Source organism: Balearica regulorum, chromosome 4, assembly GCF_011004875.1.
Source record: "Balearica regulorum gibbericeps isolate bBalReg1 chromosome 4, bBalReg1.pri, whole genome shotgun sequence".
NCBI classification, from domain to species: domain Eukaryota; kingdom Metazoa; phylum Chordata; class Aves; order Gruiformes; family Gruidae; genus Balearica; species Balearica regulorum.
This window is the reverse complement of record NC_046187.1, coordinates 21,610,008-21,631,553: the sequence shown is the minus strand read 5'-3', so window position 1 is coordinate 21,631,553 and position 21,546 is coordinate 21,610,008.

Below are 21,546 nucleotides of genomic sequence, written 5' to 3'. Positions count from 1 at the left end.
AACAAGAGCCATTATACATATGCAAGTCTGACAAACACCCACAGTCACTGGCAGACCGTACCAAACCATACAGCTAGATGCACAAATTCTTTCTTCAAGGCCTTTGGCCAAAGTTCAGATACTTGTCGTAAGATCGCAGTCAGAAAAGGGGTTGTTGAGAACTACCTTTGCTGCTATCGCTACAGCCACAAAACTGCAGCTGTCAGAGTGATTCTAAACTGTAAAGCATCTAATCACAGTCTGATTGCACAGTCCAAACATCATCCAGAAACACTGAAGTGCTGCAGAGAGCATCGTTATACTTCATAGAAAAAATTGCTAAATATGGGTATACTTGATGGGGTAAAACCACTACACTGAAAAAGTCTGTGTTAAACTCCTCCTTGCCCTCCCAAATGCCAGATGAAAAATATAGTCCTATCTCCCAAGGCAGGCTCAGGAAGCTCTCTGAAATATAGGGCATATGCTGTCACTAATTTATGCCCATTTGGCTAGTCAAAACCAGAGATCAGTAATTTTGCTGAGTGCTGGTAGGAATTTTCAATGTTTCCTTTGAAGAAACACCTTGGAAAAACCACAGTTGATATAAAAATGCTAGTTCTCTATTGCAGAGAAATGCTGCTTCTGAGCTACTGACAGCCAGGTTCCTACAACACATTATATCTGCAGCCACTTCTCAGTGCTTGCCAATTGAGCTAAGGAAGGAACACAACAGGAAACAGAAAGTTCCCTCTGAAAGAGAATAGGAGGCTGTCAGCAGTCTCTGAGCCAGCCGACGGGAAGCGTTACGGACCTGCATATGTCCTGCAACCACAGCAGCCTATTCAGCGCAATTGGGAGCCTCTCTCCAACACAGGTCTGCCAGTTGCTTCTTTTCTTGAAGGCCTTCCCTGGTTCATCTTGCCATGACCTACCTGAGCAAAAGCCTTGGGGTGGGGGAGATGAGACCTTGCTGACAGTATTGTCACTGTAAGCTCTTTCCTGCAGGGACAGCAGCAGCATATCACAAAGCCTGCAGGAGACAAGCGTTTGGATGAAGGGAAGTGTGTTCATGCTCTACCAGAACAGCAGGATCCTGGCAGGATCCCCTGGACCATTTTGCCTGCCACCTTCTGGAAGTGTGTCATGTCTACTGGATATATCTTACATGTGGAAGTGCACGGACCTTGTGAGTAGATCAAGCCTCTCAGTATTTTGTCCTCTGGAAAGGTTTTCTCCTAATCTTTTCCATTTCAATCTCCAGCCAAAGATACAGAATCATATTTTTAAGGGAGATAAACAAGGGAAGAATAGAAAATACATTTATGGCCACTACATTTCGTCTCTTGAATACCTGGGCTGACCCAATAATCCTTCATTTTTTGATGCTGGACAACAGCATGTTTTCCAGAACATCCCCTCATCCTGATCAAACGATGTGGGTGATAGAGAAATAACCATGTTCCTAGGTAAGTTTTCACAATAGTTAGGTAACTTTGCACATAACATTTCTAACTGTATTTAGCTTTGGCATCCAGCCACTGAACTATCATATTTAGACAGCATTTTCAAAACATGCAGTAATTAACTTCGCCTCCACAAAGATAATCAGAGGGCTGGAGCACCCCTCCTATGAAGACAGGCTGAGAGAGTTGGGATCGTTCAGTCTGGAGAAGAGAAGGCTCCGGGAAGACCTTATAGCAGCCTTCCAGTACGTGATGGGGCCTACAAGAGAGCTGGAGAGGGACTGGTTACAAGGGCATGTAGTGACAGGACAAGGGGTAATGGCTTTAAGCTGAAGGAGGGTAGATTTAGATTAGATATTAGGAAGTAATTCTTCACTGTGAGGGTGGTGAGGCACTGGAACAGGTTGCCCAGAGAAGCTGTGGAGGCCCATCCCTGGAAGTGTTCAAGGCCAGATTGGATGGGGCTTTGGGCAACCTGGTCTAGTGGAGGGTGTCCCTGCCCATGGCAGGGGGGTTGGAACTAGATGATCTTTAAGGTTCCTTAGATGCTAGTGGTAGCTGGAGCAGTTGTTGCCCCTCTTCCCAGAAAACGCTGCTTCCAGAAATTACTGGGCTGCCTATGGAGAAGTTCCACAGTGGTTTGCACCCCAGCATATTATAGCGTTGATTTGTGTTAATGCACTAAATGGTAAAATCCAATCTTTTCAAGTAGCTTCACAAGAGCTGCAGTTTCTCTGCGGTGGCACAGCAACCTCAAGGTGAGAGGTAGAATAGCCAGGGACAGCAAGACAAGCATAATACGTATATGTTGCAAGTCCAGATGTGCCCTACCACTCTGCATAACAACTTTCACTCAAGCAACCTGACAGATGAGCAATTCTAAAACCAGTCCAATTCAGCCATGTACAATGCCTGCCCAGTTGCAATAAACGGGCTAGACATTGAAATGTCAGTGTCATTCTGCACATGAAAGGTCTACAGCTAAAACAGATACTTCCAAGACACGTTTTCAGTTACTGCTATCTCCCTTGTCATTGTCTGTCCTAGCCAACACAGGGTGTTTGGGAGAAAAGCTGATACCCAGAGTCAATGGCATGCTAATTATAAGCCCCAGTAAGAGCCTGACCCACCCCATAATCTTTTGACAGGTAACCTGCTACTCCAGTGTCTTCAGGCTTGTTGTGAAGGTAAGAGGATGGGCAGGGAGCATACTGCCTACCACTACAAGGCCAGCATCTCTGCAGGCTTTATCTTGCAACAAGATTTCCTTTAGAAGCTGAAGGGTTGGAAAATGACTACCCTTGCAATTCATCTCCTTTTTATTTACTTTTTAATTAAATCTCTAGTCTGAAATCCACTTCTTTCTCTAATAGAGTATTATTGTTTCACCAGCATCACAAAACTAACTGCAATTTCCTAAGTGGAACAAAGGGTTCTTTTATTTTCTTTTAGCCACTTCTGCAACCTTTGTTAAAGAACTCATTACAGAAACACTTCTGAATGAATGACAGCACCTAATGATATTCTTCTTACAGCAGCAATACACAAGTGGGACTATTTTACTTAATTTTTCTGCAATGGTAGAACACCCTTGCCACGAAGTTATGCTAACTCAGGCTGCTCTCCTCTTCCCTAGTTATTACAATGACACTTAAAATGCAGATCTTAAATAGACCCAGCAATTATCTGGGGTTTACCTAACAATGACTACATGATAGGCTACACAGAAAAGATTTTGCATCCTTTACACATTGCAGAACAGTCTCTACCTCACTAGACAATAATTAAGTTGGAAAAGGGGCCTTGTGTACTTAATGAAAATACAGAAGGAAAAAGCTGATCAAGCTTGGTATTAAAATGATCCCAGCCTAATGGCTTTTCATATTCTGGTTTTTCTTTTACTTTTTTTCTAGCAGCTAAAACCAGAAATTTTATTTTTACTGAAAATATTTTTGAAAATTAAAGAGTTATTGCCTTGCCTCAAATGCCTGAGATTTAGAGAAAAACACCAAAAAAAAACCCGCCTAAGTTTAAAAATAAGTCTTTGGAAACCATTGGTATTTTAAACCAGCTTTAATACACAACCTGGGAGGTAGTGTCATGGTCACCTTACATTCTCTATAAGACCTGTGCAAAGATGTTCTGAAACAGAGAACTACTGATGAGGGAGGCATGTGGCAGTGCACCCAAGTACAAGGATTCTGGTGTACCCAAAGTGATCCTGGCACAGTGATGCTTAAATCCAATGTTTCAGCTAAAAAAATTAAGATGCTGTTGAAAACAAATTGTTCGACTTCCTAAACAATATACATTTTCAAGAGGCAAAAACAGGCATCGTACTTCCCACACTTTAAATATCTCTGTAATTTTTTAAGTCCATCAACACAAAGCTTTTTCGAATTCCAGTACTGAAGGCATGCTCTTCTTACTCAGCGAAATCCCATTTATTGTCTGCAAGTATTGTCATAAGTCTAGACTAACTGCCCTAAGTTAGGAATTCACTATGCCGTCTTTATAAGCTTTGGGTTGGAAAGACTGTATGATCCTTTAAAAAGGAAATTCCACAATGTTTACAAGTTACTACATAATGTGAAAGAAGCTTTAATTTCTCAACCTTCTTTTTCAACCTTTCCCAGAATACCTTTATCTCCTCATTAACAAGATTTTATCCAGTTCATCTCACCTTCTGCCCTTGACACATTCCTCCTACTACAGGTATCTGCTGCTTTCATGTTTTACAAGATAAGGACCCAAACCAACGCTTTATAGAGGGACAGAAAAAGTACTTCTGTGAATAAAGATACAAAACCAGGCATGGCATCTATACTATCCCTATGTCCCATACAAATAACAAGAGGCTATCCACTTTGAGTGTTAACCCACCCAGTCTTCATCCCCAGTGGCTTTTTTTTTTAATTTACACTATCACTTATGTATATGTATGACGTGACATTCATTAAAAACACAGCATGAGTGATCTTCAGCAACTGAAAGCACAGTCACAGGACAGATCAAATGTTCAGATATTCAGAGCTTGAGATGGAATGCAAACAGCTAGCTCATTAAACCTGAGCTAGCAAAGTTGTTGTGTCTCTTCTGTTTCCCACCTACTGCTGAAGACTTCATTGCAAATTTGGGCTGGTATCTCAACTCTCCTATTTTGCCACAGTTTAGACCTGTACTTTTCCTCAGTTGTAATGCTCCTGTCTTGAGGAAAAGGCATCTTTATGCATTTTGAAGGAAAGCTCTGATCTCTATCCAGATTACAACACTCCTTGAACACTCACCTGTGCAACTGCCAGAACAGGAATGGACAGAGTAGGCTGGAAGCAAGCACATTCTTCGTATCTTCAGTGTCACAGCCAGCACCAGTAGGCTGGTGCTTCATGGATCCAACAAAATGGCTCCAGGATATCTCCTTCCCCAAAAGCAAAACCAGGATCAGTAAACTTCGCATTGCACTCATACCCAATAGGTGGTACTATCTTGGGACAAATAGCTGGAGCACATGAAATTGTGAACCATATTAACAGCACAACATCTGAAAACAAACAATGCTCTTACATTCTCTGTGAACCTTTCTGCTGACAAAGGCTTTGGGTTCATATGCATAGTGCTCCATTTACCTCAATCTGTAGAAATGAAGCACTTTTAGCTAAATTCATTAAAGCTGATGCATACATGAAAGAGCACAGTCAAAACATTCACTGTTTCTTGTGGGTCACACTGGTAGAGGTTATCCACATCCATGCTCCCCTACTGTACCCTAAGCTGACTGATCCCTAGACCCTTACATCAGGTCTCACTCAATCTCTGAAAGGCCAAGCAAGTTCTTTTATAAACCTGGCTTTATGCCTTGAACTATCACCAGCATTTGGAAATCAGAGAAGCTATAACATAAGTAAATGTACACTAAAAGTCTTATTATATTGAAATGCTTTATTCATAAAGCTTCCCAGTGCATTCCAAAAGCTTCAGATCTCACGAAAAGACTGTTCCGACACCCCTCCAGCAATGCTGCCACTCTAATGGGATAGATGTGTTCCAAATATACAATGTGTAATTGTCAACAATCAAAATAGTTATTAAATTGGCTTATGAAGAAAGGAGCTCTGAGAACATGCAGCTTTGGTTTAGTGTTAAAAACAGGTCTGCATGAATACAGAATTCTTCATAGAAAACAGCACGCTACTGGAAAGGAAGCAGTTGACACACCATGAGGAATCATACCCCATTTTCCCTGCTTGGATTGTGTCTCACAGCTGGACAGAAGTCTTATGCAATAAAGATAATTGCCCACCAGCAAAGAAATAAGACATATACAGGCAGCCTCCCCTAGCCCTAAATAAATAACTGTTGACTTCCTTTTCTCTCACTATGCAAAAACAGAATATAATTTGGCAATTCGTTTGTGAGTTCAAAGAAGATGCCAGAGGAGAGAAGGTGGGACTGGATGGAAAGCCACGGACGTATTAAGGCATTAACCTTTGAAAATTCAAGCTGCTTTTGTTTTTAAAAAGCTGTGAACTCTGAACACAGGTTATTGGATGTAAAGCAGTGCCAGGTTTGAGGCAAGTTTACCCCGTGGTCATATCAGAGTAATTTTCTCACACTCTAAAACAAACAGTCTGCTTCTACATGCTCACCTGTTACACCACAACCTGCCCCAGCCTAAGGCACAGTGTCACTTAGGAACATACAGTCCGGGACGTATGCAGGTCAGCTTGAGACAGTGGGGACAGAGGATTCTGTGCACATTAGGGCTGGGATGCTATTAGAAGTCACAGAAGGTGAGTCCAAGGAAAGCTATTCTAGAAGGGAACACAGGAATACATGACATTTAAGAGAAGAAAAAAAAAAAAAAATACTCTCTCATAAAAGTCATGTAGACTATTTTAAAACATGCTCATTGCAATATGGGCATTGTCACTGTCTGAGTTTGTTCTTAACATTTAGCCTGTTCCAATCAGGAACATAAATACAGACAGCAGAGAAGGAAGTTAAACATCTGGTCTCCCTTTAGGATGTTTTTACTGAGGACACATAGCCATTTCTTATGCTGTAAGACCTTTGTGATCTGAGCTTTAAAGTACTATTTAGTTTTTCTAGCTACACCCTCACCATCAGAGAACCTGAGCACTCCACAGTTACTAAAGCAGATATAGTCTCAATACTTTTTTAAAGCAGAGAGTTATAAATACCCTTCTAGAGTAATCGCCACGTTGTATCTTTCATTGTGGCAGGAGACCCTGCCTCACTCGACATCACCTCTAGAGAAAGTAAAGACTGCCTTGGTGACAGCATGAGTAATATCTGTGCTCTGCAAAATACTTCAATGCTGCTATTCCCAAGCCTGTGTAAATCTCTAGGTCTCTCTTCTGGAGGTGCAGATCTTACCACACACATCAGGACCTAATGGCTTCAGATTTGTACTGGCTCCTTCCACCTTCCTTTCCAAGAAGGGTTTGAAATGCAAATGAAATGCAATCCTCTGTCCTATACGTTGAACACCACAGCAGTACTTCAGAATCCCTCTTAAATCTATTTAGCGTAAAAGGTTGACAAAGTAGTATGATTTCTCCTGATTTATGGGGTGATGCAACACAGAAAACCACAGACTTAAGAGACACACGGACCTCCCAGGCAAAGAACCAAATCCAGCCGGTCATTCGAGCTATACCAGGGCTCCAAATGGCTCACACTCCCCTAAGCCGCTTGCCCAAAATCACATAGACAACTGCACTGGCCACAAGTACAGCTCCAGACCTTCCAGGCTGCCACTCCTGTCCGGAGGTGCAAAGGCATGAGATGGAAGCATTCCCTCCAGGAGTCATACATCTCTTTTGTGCAGCTCTGGTCCCCCAGGCAGTTTAGAGTGTCTCTATAATGTAGATAAAGCTGACAAGGTCACCCAGGCCTTGATGTGAATCCTGTAATGAGAGGCAGGGATGCCAGTATGTTTTCTTAAGGCTATTTAAGAAACGGAGACTGTAATCAATTATCATCAGCTCTGGAAATGAGGCTGATACAGAAGGTGAAAGAAAACTGCTAGAAAAGCACAAAGATCCCCACTGCACTGTTTTTCAAAAATCTTTGAAAAAGGTTTTATTGGAACTTTTTTTTTTAAACTCACATAACAATACTGAAATTCTAGAGACTACTTCTTCAAAGATAAGTTGACAAACTTCAATAGAAGATTAGTTTAGACATTCAGAAGGAAGGATACTTACAAGCAACCAAAACCAAACCAGCAGCTTTCCACAGCAAGATGGGAATAAAAGAAAGGGCTGCAAGCAACTGGGTATTGCTAAGGCATAAAGAAAATTTCCTGCCACATATTTGAACTACATTCCCAAGAAAATAAACAATCACGAGAGAAACCATCTTTCTTTTTTTTTTTCAAAGCGTACACAAGAAAGCAAAAAAAGCTTTATCAAGGAAGGAAAAATGCCAGGGGTGATTCCAGTAGGACTAGACCCCAGGTACTTATTCTCTTTCTGGTATAATACTTCTTTCTTGTTGTGGTTAAGAAAAAATGGAGTTTTAATTTAAAAAAAAAAAAAAAAAAAGCGCCCTCGAGAGATTTCATTTCACTTGCAAAGCTCTCTTTAAACTGGCCTGTGATCTCACAGCAAGTTCATTTTAACACATATTGAAGATGCAGAACTTGCGATGATGCAAAGGTATTTATTTCTGAATAGTTTCCAGAACTGTTTTGCAGGGAAAACAAATAACAAACAAGAAAATACCATCCTATTGTTCTGCTACAATCTATGAACTAGATTCTTATTTAAGATAAACAGACACAAATTTACCAAGGCAGTGGAGCTGAACCCACTTACACTGCCTGATACTCAGTTCCTTATATACACCTTAACCACGTGCAATTTAAAACGCATGCTTCAAAGCAGCACTTAGGAGGAAACATGTTTCTGTGGTAAAGCCAGATTTGCCAAGGCAGTAATATTCCTGACTAATGCTCCTTTGAAAGAGGTGCTGAGGACTGGCATATGATGTTGAGGATGCAAGCTGACATTTATAAATTAGGCCAACTCTTTTCCTGAAGCATAAACATTGCAGGGAATCAAGGAACTCAGAGCATTAGGAAGTTGGGTTTATAGATTTTTAAGCACCAAGGGTTAGAGATGCTACCAAACAGAAATATTTGCGGCAAAGGAAATACAGGAGGAAAACACAGAAAACTGAGCAAACAGATCCACTAAATTACCTTGTACAAGCTGACCTGGGAAACTGCACTAAGACAGTAGGCTGTAGCAACTGCAAGATAAAACAACACAGTTTCATCGTCTAGATGGTGAAAGATGCACTTGCTGTGGTCTAAGCACGTGAAGTGCCACAGCCCAATGAGCAGCCTGAATCTTTAATTGTTGAGCCAAGTGGCTTCAGCTGAGGGCAATTTTTTTCCTGAATCTTTTGAAAAGCAGCACACTGTAAGCAACTCTGGTCACTGTTCTGCGTTGTTGAACAAAGCCTCCTGTGATGCCCTGCTCAGTAATGGTAACATCCATTTTGGAGGCAAAACCAGTGTTTATTTTATCTGCAATGCCAACATATCGATCTTGCAAAGTAATCCCCTTTGGACTGAGCTAGCTGAGCTCAGCACTATGGACAATAACGCCTCAGGATGATCAACAAGGAGAAAGACAGATGTGCCATGTTTGATGAAAAGAAAAATCCCTTAAACAAAAACTTTTGAAGCTTCTTGATCATAAGTACCCTATTTTTACTGCTCTCCAATGGCCATTGGGCACTTAATTCCCTTAGGTTCCTTGAAAAATTCCAGCACAGATTGCTTTAACCAGATCAATTGGCACATCTGACCATAATGCTGTAGCTCCCTGGTAGCTCTTACCCTATTCTTTTATTACTTTAGAGTGTGAGAAGCACCATGATTGCAGCAGGGCAAAACAGAGAGTATAAGCCTGCAGAAGCTGGCAATTCCTCCCTGCTAGCAGCAAAACTGTCTGAACTGAAAGTTCTTCAACAAATGGCAAAACCTACTGGGAACAGAGGGTGACTTTGTGTGTGGTTAGCCCATACTGATGCTGTGCCATCATCCCTACTTTGCTGAATAAATGCAACTGGACCCTTAGCTTCACCAAACTAGAGTGAATAAAAACCTAGATATTCACTGTGTTTTAATGCACAAGGTTTCAAGAAGAAAACTGTAAACACAGCACAGAGTTCCTTTATTTTGGGATGCCCTAACAAACAAAATTTCCTTTTGGAACATCTTTCCATAGGGAGAAGAAAGTTACGATACATCAGCAAAACCTGTAAAACTGAGAAAGAAGCATTCCTTGTTTATTGTAGAAAGAAACAGGATTAATCTGTTTTAACTCATAGTGTCAAAAGGGAAAATTCATAATTCATAAATTCTCATCAAAAATTATCATCCCATGATAGCTGTTAGCTTACAGATGACAAGCCTTATTGCTCAAAACCCTCCTGAAATGAGACATTAAGTTGATATTTAGATCCAAATCTGTCCTGTTTTGCATGCACTGTTTTATACATTAAATAACTAGATTTGCTGCCATTTTTCTCCCAAGGATCATCTTTGCTCTTCACAGAATGTTGCACCTTTCTTTTTATATAAATACCATGTAATTTTTATTTACTTCTGTTCTCACAGACATTCTATTCTCAGCTAAGCTGCTATGCGATATACACCCAAGTCTTTCTTGTTAGATCAATCAATATTTTATTTACAAGGAAAACGCCTTATTTACATTGTGGCAGAAGCAAGATGTTTGCTGAAACATTGGTGCATAAACAAAATGCTGAAGAAGCTGCCTGAATATGAATTTTTTCTCTAAAGAACACTGTCCCATGCAGAGTACAATGGGTAGTTGGAGTTAACAAAAATCACTGGGCGAGCATTACATCATGTCATAACAAATGCTTTAGGGGCCTCACATACAGCAGCCTGTATCCGTAGTGAAATTGGCTGCTCTAACTACAGTGCAAGAACCAGCATGAAGAGCTACCTTGGCATTTTCTCTACAGCTGTGCAGGAAACATTTTCCCTACCTTGGGACCCTCTTGAATCTAGGGATCTTCTGCCCTGTACATGGACATTTTTGAAGGGGTGCTTTTGTTTTGAGAAAAATTTTTTTTTGCAAGAAGGCATTGTTGATGGCAAAGGGGAGGGGGAAGGTCAAGATGGAAAAGGAGAGGGAGAAAATAAAAGGGGAAAAAAGGGGAGGGTGGGGTGGGGAAGAGCTATTTCCCAGAGCAGCAGGTACCTCAGCTGATGACACACTCCCTTTCATAAGGCAGTATGAAAACTCCTATGAATCATGAGCTACGAAAGCACATAACTTTGCTTTCCACACCCCACACAATTACCTTACCTCTATTTGCCCTCCTGAATACTAGTTAGTTTTGGCTTGAAACTCTATTCAGAGCTTGAGAAACTTTTCCCATCAAAAGTATTTTCAAAACTGGCACCTTCTGGTTTCAATTCAAAACCATCTCATGAGAAAATTCCCAGTCAGCTGTAATTCTACCACCTAATGGTCCTGGGAAGACATGATGTAAATATTACTGAGATCAGTTCTGTGAGATTAAAGAGTCCTCTTACTGCCTAGTTTCTTCTTCCCATAAAGGTCCTTCGATTGCAATCAGGTCATCTCCAAATCTTATTTGTAAGCTAAACAGATGGAGTTATTTAAATCTCTCGCCACCAGGCATTTTCTCCAGCCCTCAGTCCATTTTTTTGTGGTTGCTTCCTGTATCTTCTCCAATTTTTCACCAATTTTCGTATTATATATTTAAGTACCTAAATAAGAAATTAAAAGCCTACCTTCTAGGAATCTGTTATTAGAGAAATTGAACAAGGTCCATCTTCAGGTGATTATAATTAATGAAGAACCTTGCATTACGTACTGCTCAAACTAAGCCTTCCAACATGTACTGCACTGCAGTGCATTACTCACCCTGCAAATACATCTCTCTACATTTTCCAACATTTACTGTGTTTTATTAGCTTGCACAGGAGCTCTTGACAATGTTTTATAGACACAGCTTTGAGTACTGTGAATGTTTTACATTCTGATGATCCATTTTCTCCAGAATTTAACTTGTTTTTAAAGTTGTGTTCTATTTTTTTTCCAAATGTAACTTCTTCGCATTCATGTTCAGAGTAAATATTGGGAGCTTCAGTTTTAAATATTTTTTTCAGGCACAGTGATATAAAGAGCAAACTACGCTTTGTTTCTTAACAAGCTATTCCATAGCCCTAGTTTTCACATCAAGACCAGACTTTCCAGAAGATACACTTTTTCTAGTTGTTGGATTCTGTTTACAAGTAACCAGATGAACAGGATTATAATGAAATATTTGAGGAACTGTAAAAATGCTGTTGAATAGTGCCATTTTCCCCGGTGAACTCCTACAGATAAACACAGTTTTGCAGGGACAGGTTCCCCTGCCAGCCAGGGGCAGCAGGTCAGGAGAAGGAACAAGGATGGGTTTCCTGCACTTACCATAACAGGAAAGCACCCTGGATCCTCTGGTTTTTTTGTGTAATGGCATTAAAATCCAGCTCAACTTGTCTTGGGATGGAGTAATTAATCAAGGAATGATGCTACTGTTTACTTTGTAAAACACTTCCTGATATCAAGGGGCAAGACACAATTGGATGATGAACTGTATTACATATAATGTGGCACCTGTGCAATTCTGTATCCTGGTCTCCAAGAACTGACCTCTCTTTTGTTTGAGAAATCAGTAAATAATGAAAAACAAGGAATGAGTAGAGGATGGTTTTGTCCTGATATTCTGCAGTAAACTGAGCCAGCAGCATCCTAAAGTAGCCTACTGCCAATCCCACTGGCTCAGCTCCCCAGATCCCAGCCAGAACAGTAAGAGGAGTTTGTGGAGGTAACCTCATTTCACTTGCTAAAAATAAGGGTTCACAAAAATACTGCCTGAAATTTTTCATTGCTTTAGGTTCCTACTTCTGCTTCTCCACTACAAGCAATATGTTTCCTTTCTCAGTGATTTGATAGAAGACTCTAATCCTGGTGGGAGTTTCAGATTTGCCAATGGAACAGAATATTCATACAAGCAGTTCTGTTATTCCAGTTGGCCAACCTGACTTTGCTATGTTCTGTGAATACTGTGCAAGATCTTGGAAAGTGATCTAACAGCAGCTTGTCTGTGGAAGCATTAATCTCATTACAAATTTTGATCATTAAGGCACCTAATTTTTTTTTAGGCAATTTCGAATGATCCCTGTGCCAACAGGTAAAATGAGCGCTGCTCAGTAGAACGTATATTTTGCAAGAAATATAGGCCTGACTGACAACACAGAGAGCGACTAGGACTTGGGAGGGAAGGGCACAGGACTTGGCAGGATGGTGCACAGAAGGCCAGCAGAGTGCAAGGACTGTTTGTGTAACCAGGCTGTGCAGAGGTGACAGGAAAACGGAGGACACTCAGACCTGGACTTGTCCCATATAACTTCAAGTGCTTAGTTAAAAACACTTCAATAAGAATCAATCCAGAGAAAGAGAAAAAAATGTGAGGGCCAGAGATTTGAATTGCTTTTCATGTCTTGCTTCTCTCTGTTAACAGAAGGATGAGAAGAGCAATGCAGAAGCACTCCCACCGCTAGCTAAAGCACTCCCGGTTAAGTATGCAGCAATGGATAAGCCAAGCCTCAGCTCACTGCCCCATCCTCCATGGGCACCCCAGTAAGGGATAATGCACTGCTACAGCCTTGCTACCTCAAAGCATCTACATCAAGTTTACCACATAGGCACAGAGGACTTAAGCAGCAGGGTCTATATAGCTCAAAAGTATCAACCTTAGAGCTCAGGGGAAAAATAAAGGATCAAGATATTCGTGGAAAGACTTACGTGCTTAGACTAACCTCACTATATGATGGAGGCTCAATGTATTTTTCTTTTATACAACTCGGGAGCTGAGAGTCAGGGAAGGATTCCATTAAGACAATCCCTTCTCATTTTCTCCACTGCTGCAGTAAATGGCTGTGAAAAATTAAGCACAAATGGTAAGTTCCTCTTCAGGGCTTACTCTGTGGAAGGCCATATCTCATTATGGAAAGGGAACTTCTCTTTGACATCTGCAGCCAGGAGTCTTAGCGTCATTTTCTCTCATTCACGAGATAAAGAGCCCTGTAACCGTTAAATGGGATGCAAATGGACTTCACTGTTTATGCCTTTTCTTTATGTCTGGAGGAGAATGCAGGCCACAGCATCATGGTGAAAAGACCTTTAAAATAATCTTATGCTGCAGTGGAAATAGGCATGATGCCCCAGAGCAAAGCTGAGAATCCTCTGGCTCAATCTCTCAAAGTTCACTGTGGCAGAGGGAATAGAGGGGAAAGAGGAATGTAGAGATTTGTAGGGAAGCTGGGGCAAACAACCAATCTGTCAGGATGTTTGAGGTGGATTCCCCACCACAATGCAAAAAAAAAAAAAAGTTGGGGGAAATATTTTGAGTGGGCTAGGGGTGGGAGTATAACTTCCTTCACAGAAGGTGAAGAAACTTCAGACAGAACAGTTTATTCATCAAGGCATTTTTGAAGGTGGCAAACCCAGGGATTTAAATCCCCCTCAAGCTGAGGAAGGATTGACCAGGTCTCCCAGTTGCCTAGTGAGTGCTATGCACGTGAAACCCTAAGGAAAGTTAGAAAGAATCTAAGAGGGCTCAGTGTGAAGCAAGGACAGTTACTTGAACTGGGTCAGTCCTGGACACGAGACAAGTCCCAGGTATGCTTTCCTGAAGGCCTTAGGGGAAAGAAAGCCAATACTTAAAGAGGCAACACCTTTGGTGCTTGCATACAGCCAGCAGCTTTTTGTAATGATTTTTTTTGGCTCTGATCCCTGAATTGCTGTGAAGTTTTGCTTTCAGCACCTAAACATATTAGGAGGCTATTTCTGTGACACAAGGCAACTCAAGGCTCCATGAAGGACATCAGGACTTCAGAGTGCTTGGTGCAGAAATCTCTTTTCAAAATAGGCCACAGGCTTCTATAAATAACCCCGGGCAACCAGAAAGCTTTAGCCACTACATATGTTCTCTATACTAAGTCCTCAGCAAAGGTTTCAATCGGCAGAAACCAAGGTTCAATGAAGGGTTGAACCAAAGGCCTAGCCCTTTAAACAGTCAATTTAGTGCCACGAAAGATGACATTTATTGAACTCCTATTTCTGTTCAAGGAATCCTATGGTGCTTGAATCTTAATCCATTCCTCAAGAACTGATTGGAACAAGCATAAAATAAAATGTTTGAATAAAACAGAAATATCATTCATCAAATCTGCTGTCAAGCCTTCTGGCAGCCAGGGCAACCACAATAAAGCAGAGCATTATGTGAAAGTACAGTGGAAATTTGCTGCAGCCAAGCCAGTTGTAAGCAGTCTTCTCTAATAAGACTTCAGCAGGGATACATATGCAGGGGGTTTTTTTCACCTCACAGAGGACAGTTTCAGAGCATTATTACAGTAAGGCAGTCTTTGTTCCCTTTCTCACTGTAAAGCCCCATTTGTAACAGGCAAACTTACAGAGTCGTAGACCATTTTCTAGTGAGAATTGTCCGGTGCTTTCAGTTTCCTACTGAGATGTGATCAAACCAACGGAAGCTGTCTATAGCATCTATTTCTCCAAGTGACTCTGGGAGGGCTCCAAAAAAGATCTAATACATAAAATGGCACAAAAAGAAGATCAGCCACAGGAATTTACGGGATTTTGCTGCAACATTCAGCAGCCTCTCAACTACAGCATATCTGCATTATTGGTTGTACAGAGGCATTACACACCTATTGCGTTTGTTCTTTATACTGTACTTGCTGCCTACCTTTAGGGTCAGTTCATGGGTTATTCATGCAGCCCCAGCAGAAGCACAGACCCATAAAGCTGTCAGAGTGGGAGAGATTTCTAGAAATGTCTTTCTACATCTTTCACTGAGGTAAAACAAGCTAGATTTACATCCCTTTCAGTTCCTCTTTACCTATCACACTCTCAAAAACTTCCAGGGGTGGCGTATCCCATTCAGCACCATCAAAGCTGTTAACAGGACAACTGCACCCAGAAGCCCAGTCCCAGAGAAGCAATATACTAACTTTGAGAGTAATACAGGCCAAAATGCTGTCTCTGTACCTCTATTGCTTGGGGTGGACACCACTGTGTACTGAATATGATTACCTACAGTAAAGCAGTGGATTCTCTTTTAAAAATGAGTAAGGAGGAACTTAGTTGTGATACTGAAACCATATTCAAGAAACCTTTGCAAAACCAACTTTACTGGAGCTTCTAGCTGATGCTTGTTTGCAAGCATATGGGGATCTGAGCATTCTCTCATACAGGAGTTTTGGTGGCCACAATCTCCATCCAAGCGGAACAAATGGTAGCTAATGGCATTAGCATTGTAAAAGGACTACGAGGCAAGGACTTTCCCAAACTCTGCAGGGTCTCTGGAAATTCATGCCCCAGCTGCTCTCTCTGTAGCTGCCAGAAATTAGTACTGTGAGTAAGAATTCATTTGCGATGGAGGGGGCTAGAAGCAGCCGAGAGATGGGGCCAAATACTGCATCTTGCTTTATTATCAGGAGACAAAGAGAGACTATCCTCAGGATGTTCAGTGCAGTCTACCGTAATGGTACACGACTTGTGCAAATCAAACTCAAGTGACCCACCTCTGTATCTTGAGAGCGCATTCAGACCCACCGAGGTTAATAGCAAAGTGTGAATGCATCTGATTAAGCTAGCAATACCAGCTAAACCTATGACAGGCATGCATTCAGGGATAGTTGTTCAGCTAAGAGAAATGCCATTGCTACATCCTCCTACCCCTTCATGGCATATACTCCCAAATCACTGTATACCAAAGCAAGCATTTCTTGCATGCAAATAATCAAATGTCCCTGCCTGTGGTAATAGTCTTGTATAAAGACAGAGCCTTCTGAGATAACCCCTGTTACAGAACAGCAACACTTTCTTGCCTCTTTGAGATCACCCAAGAAAATGAATGCTGTGAAACTTTGTACTTGGGAATGATTTAGCAAAACCAGATCTTCCCTTGTGCCATTTCAGTGCTCAAAGAAGAGTCTCCAAGAGAACAACGCCCGCACAAGAGACTGTATACCCTGCTACCAGAAGGATGTCATAAACCCTCCTCTACTACTGGATGTATGGATGAATGTGTATTCATCCAGAACTGGAGAGGAACCAGATTCAGCAGCAACTACCAGTCTGGACAAGCCCAGGAGAAGTAGCTGCCTGACCAACACACAAAATTGCACATACCCATCTTTCTCAGCTGTGCAGCAAGGTAAGAGGGAATGATCCTGCTTCAGGAATGCCAACAGCAGTTATCCATTTGACAACAGTGACATATCAGACTCCTGAATTTTAAAGGCAGTACCAATTACACCACCGTTTTGTGTATCATTAACAACCTGGAAGCTATTAATCTACTTAATTGCAACAGTAGCTTTGTGTCTGAGGACAGAACTTTGATCGTTAATATTTGACAAGCACAGACTTGTCAATTATAATGTTTTGGAGTTAAATGGAAGTGTTGAAAATTGATGGGCAAATCTTGAGTTATCTCCAAACCTTTGTCTAAGAGAGGTTTTTTTCACCATCCAATCTTAATATCCTATCTCCTGTTTCTTATCCTGGAACAGCACCCCTGTACTAATCTAGCATGAAATCAATATTTCAGTAATCATTCTCAGAAATATTCTTGCCTGTTAACTGACATCCTTCCCCCCCAAAAAAACCAACCAACCAACCCTCTCCAAAAAACCCTCACCACCCATAAAAAAGCCAACAATGATCAGTTCAACTCTGCCATCACAAAATACACCTAGGGTGAATACAATTCAATTTTCAGACTCCAGCTGGTATGAAAATTCAGCATAGATATGAACTGAGATTAAAATTCCAGTACAACATAGATTTGTATTAATGAAGAATCAGTTAATAGGAAAATAGTAAAGTGATCAACTGTGAGTGGATGCTTACAGGATCAATCAGTCTTATATAAAACTAATGGAAAAGGTCACAACAGCCCAGCAATGAACACCTGTAGCCTGTGAGGTTCATTCAGAAATCTGAAGCAGCAAGAAGGAATCATAGACCAGGAAAACCTACAAATGTACTTTTGAACTCTCCAAGTAGGCAGTTCTAACAGGGGAAGAATAAGTTAGGATTTGATTTTCTGAGGAAAACCCAGTTTTCACATGGGATTGAGAAAGTTTTCATATCAAATAAGAGAAACAAAATGGAGATCTGAAGATACATTGCAATAAGTCAGCAGTAGAAATAAGACTCAAATCTTAAGGCAATATTAACCAAAGTCCTCCCTTTTCCAGTAACCATCACAAGACCACAAGATGTGGTACAACTATGATTTTAATCTTCTTTCTTTTAATGTAATGGTCACCTGACTTCCAAGTTGCTTGAAAGAACCATTACTTTCTGCATTTATTATCCTTTTATTATTTTACTGCACCACATGGCTGCACACATAATTAAGGATTTAAATAATGAATAGATATTAGCATTATGTAAATCATCATAATTTTCCATTAATGGGAACTAGTGCTAACTGCCTGTGAATCACAAGCATTAGAAGTCACACAGATTTATACATTTTTAAATTTGAAATTATATGCTTGTTATAAATTACAATCAAAGCAGCTCTTTTGACTACTCTTAGATTGTTCCCAACTCAATCTGTTGCACATCTGTTAACAAAACTTTATGTCCAAGGCCCTTAAGAGAAAATGGAATATATTAGTATCTTGAATTAAGACAGCATGGAGTGCTCAAACCATGATTATCCCAACCAAAATTAAATCCTCTGAGTTAACATTATGTATGTCTATTCAAATTACGTTTAGCTAAGGTCAGTTATAAAAAACAATTGCCATCTCACCACTTACTGCTCTCATCCATCTTTTTTAATAAAATCATTACTGAGATATAATTGGAGAGGTTCGCTTAGGCCAGGACTGAAAAGCATTGCTTCTCTTAATTCCTCTTGCACTTCTTGCTCTGTTTCCACTGTGGCTTGGGGCTTAATCCACCGACACCCCGAATAATGAGTTCAACAAACAGGCAAGATGACAAAGTCTATTCTGAACAGTACACTACACAATTTTCTTGTTCTACATGAACATGTTTTAATACTGATTTCAATGAAAGATACTGAATCAGCAGCAAAGGCTAATGGGACATTCTTCTACATCACTGGAGTGCTCAAAGAGTGAGCAATGAGGTTCACTATGCTAACTTTGCAGCTATCCATATCCCAGCTATGTTAATGATGAATGAGGTCCTTAATCTACATTTCTTTTAACACAGCCTCTTTTCACAGGTCATGCAAGGACACCGAAAAATCCAATGCTAACAAGACCAGATTGCTGATGAAGATAGGATTTGTATAACAGGGTCTAGAACTGGAATCAAAGCACTTCTACTCTGTCTCTTCAGCTTCTCCCAGCACAACAGAAAGTAGGAGCTGTCCTTTTCTGTAGGGCAAGACTGGCTCTGGAGAAGTCTGTTGGGAGAAGTTCCATGTGCCAGCTACATAGACCCCATGGTGGCCACTAATATTAGGCTGCTGGGAGTTCCTTCATGTTCCTTGGAACGTTTTGGCCCCACCACATTTCCTTTAACTGTCCTCCCTGTTATTCAGGCTAGTTTTTCACAGGATTTGAATCTATCCCCAAATGCATATTTCCTGTATGTGATACTATGAAATTAATGTATTTAATTAAAAAAAAAAATAAAAAAAATCAATCAACTAGTAGACTAATAGGACTTAGAAAACAGCAAAAGACTTGAATAACCTGTACTTTATTGAGAAATAAGAGAGAAAATAAGTGGCAGCTTGGAGTGCTATGGCAAGGGTAACTCGGTGTATTGTTCATGGTATGTATTGCCTGGTAGAAGACTGATATGAAAAGAAAATTAAGATAATATAATTAGATGTTCAACTGTGTCTGGATATTCAGTGTTGGTTTTTGTGGTTTGTTTTTTTTTTTTTTTAAATAGCCCCCTCTCAAAAATCCCAGGCTGCATGTGTGAAGACTTTAAACATAATAAAGTTCAGATATTTGAATATAAGAATGCCCAGATTCCACCTAGCACAATAACTTTTCTCTCATAGCAGATGGAGGGGGATGCCTACAGAGAAGGCACAGGGCAATCAAAGATACACTCCCCCAAATACTTCCCTCAGCCTTCAGTTGTTTTTGGTTTGGCGTACCTCCTGACTGATTCAGTCTGGCAACTTCTCAGTAAACAATCAAACATTTTTTTAATATATTTTTTTTCCCCTCTCCAAATGCTCGTCCAGTCTCCCCAACCCTTGCAAACCTCATGCACCCACAATATCCTTTAGCAAGAAATTAAAAAGTTCTATGCACAGCACAAAAAATCTCCTCTTATTTGATTTGCCTGAACCTAAGTCCTACCACCTCCATTTGCTAGATCTCATTCTTCTAGAAGCAGCAAAGAGCATCTTAAGCTAAGATTATGTAGCTCTCCCATACACACTGCAAATTTTTGTCTTCCAAACACAAAGGTTAGTAAGCCATTCCTTATTCAGAATCCTCTATGTATCTCCAATTTCTGCTGTCTTTCTCTATAACTTTCCTAGCTCTCAAAAATAATTTCTGAGATAAGCGTACAAAAACACATGCATTTTTCAAGGTGTGGCATGATGCTATGTGTGTTGCTATTGATTTCTTTCCTCATAGTACCCAAGTGCTCCTGCCCTCCCACCACTTCTGAGCTCTGAGTTGATGTTTTCATGCAACTATCTTTCATAGCTGCAAGACTGCTGCTTGGCAGTAACAGTTCACTCAGAGGCCATTATTGTATATATGACACTGGATTTGCCCAGTGCGTCATTTTGCTCTTGTCTACACTGAATTTCATCTGCCATTTTAATGTCCATTCACTCAGTTTTATAAGATCATTCTGTAGACCTTCAGTCAAGTCTTTGTGCTTGCAAACCCAAATAACTTCATACATCAGCCAGCTTTATCACTTTAATGCTCACCACCTTTCCCAAGTTGTTTATGAACATACTGAGCATCACAGAACCTAGCAGAGAGTCCAAAGATTGCTAACCTTTCTCCAAAATAACCAAACATTTACTGATTTACCTGGCCTACACATACATGTGCACAGAGTACACGCTAAAGATTGATCCCAAATTGACAGGGATGCAGTTGATTTAGGTGACCAAGCCCCAACACAAACATTTTGAGTAAGGTGAGAGTTTCAATTACAGTGGCTTAAAATGTTTGCAGTTTATTTTCAGAGATCCTCAAGTCAAAGAATGGTAGCCTGCTTGGCCAGTAGTATTTGATGAAATTTCTCCATTCATCTCTGCATGTTTCTCAGAGTGATCTTTAAGCACTTAGGTACTAAAGATCCACTTCCGCCAGTTTCCTAAGCAGAAATAACAGCATGTGCAGTGGCAGTGGACCCAGCCTATCCAAACTATATAATAACTCTTCTTCATGTAGATATTCCAGATTCATGTTCAGAAATCTCAAATTGGGTTGGAAAATTGGAGGATCAAATTTTCTGCATGTGCACTGTAAAGCTGATCTCCATAGGCACAGTGGCCACTTCTGTGGAACTTTGAACAAGCAGTAGTCTATTTAAAGCAAGTGTCTGGCCTGGACTTCTCAGCATCCAGAAGCACAACGCAAATACCCTAAGCTCTTTCCTGCCCAACTTACACTAAATTTCTGGAGGAGATAGAAAAGACATTTGCAGAAAACTGGACACACTGTAGAACTAGACTGAAAATGGCGACCCTCCAAATGACTATACATTAGTCCCATGAGGTCCTGTCTTTTCTCAGGTCTAGGATAGAATGCTTTAATAAAGCAGGGCAACATTTTGTAATGAAACCCACGAGAACTAATAAAACAGCACTGAACAGTGTATTACATACTGATACAGAAACTCCTTGCCCATCAGCCCAATAACGCAATGCTACTACTGGTAGTATTACAAGTTGGCTTTCCATCTCTGCTAGATGGACTTGGCTACATGACATCAGAAAAAGAAATAAT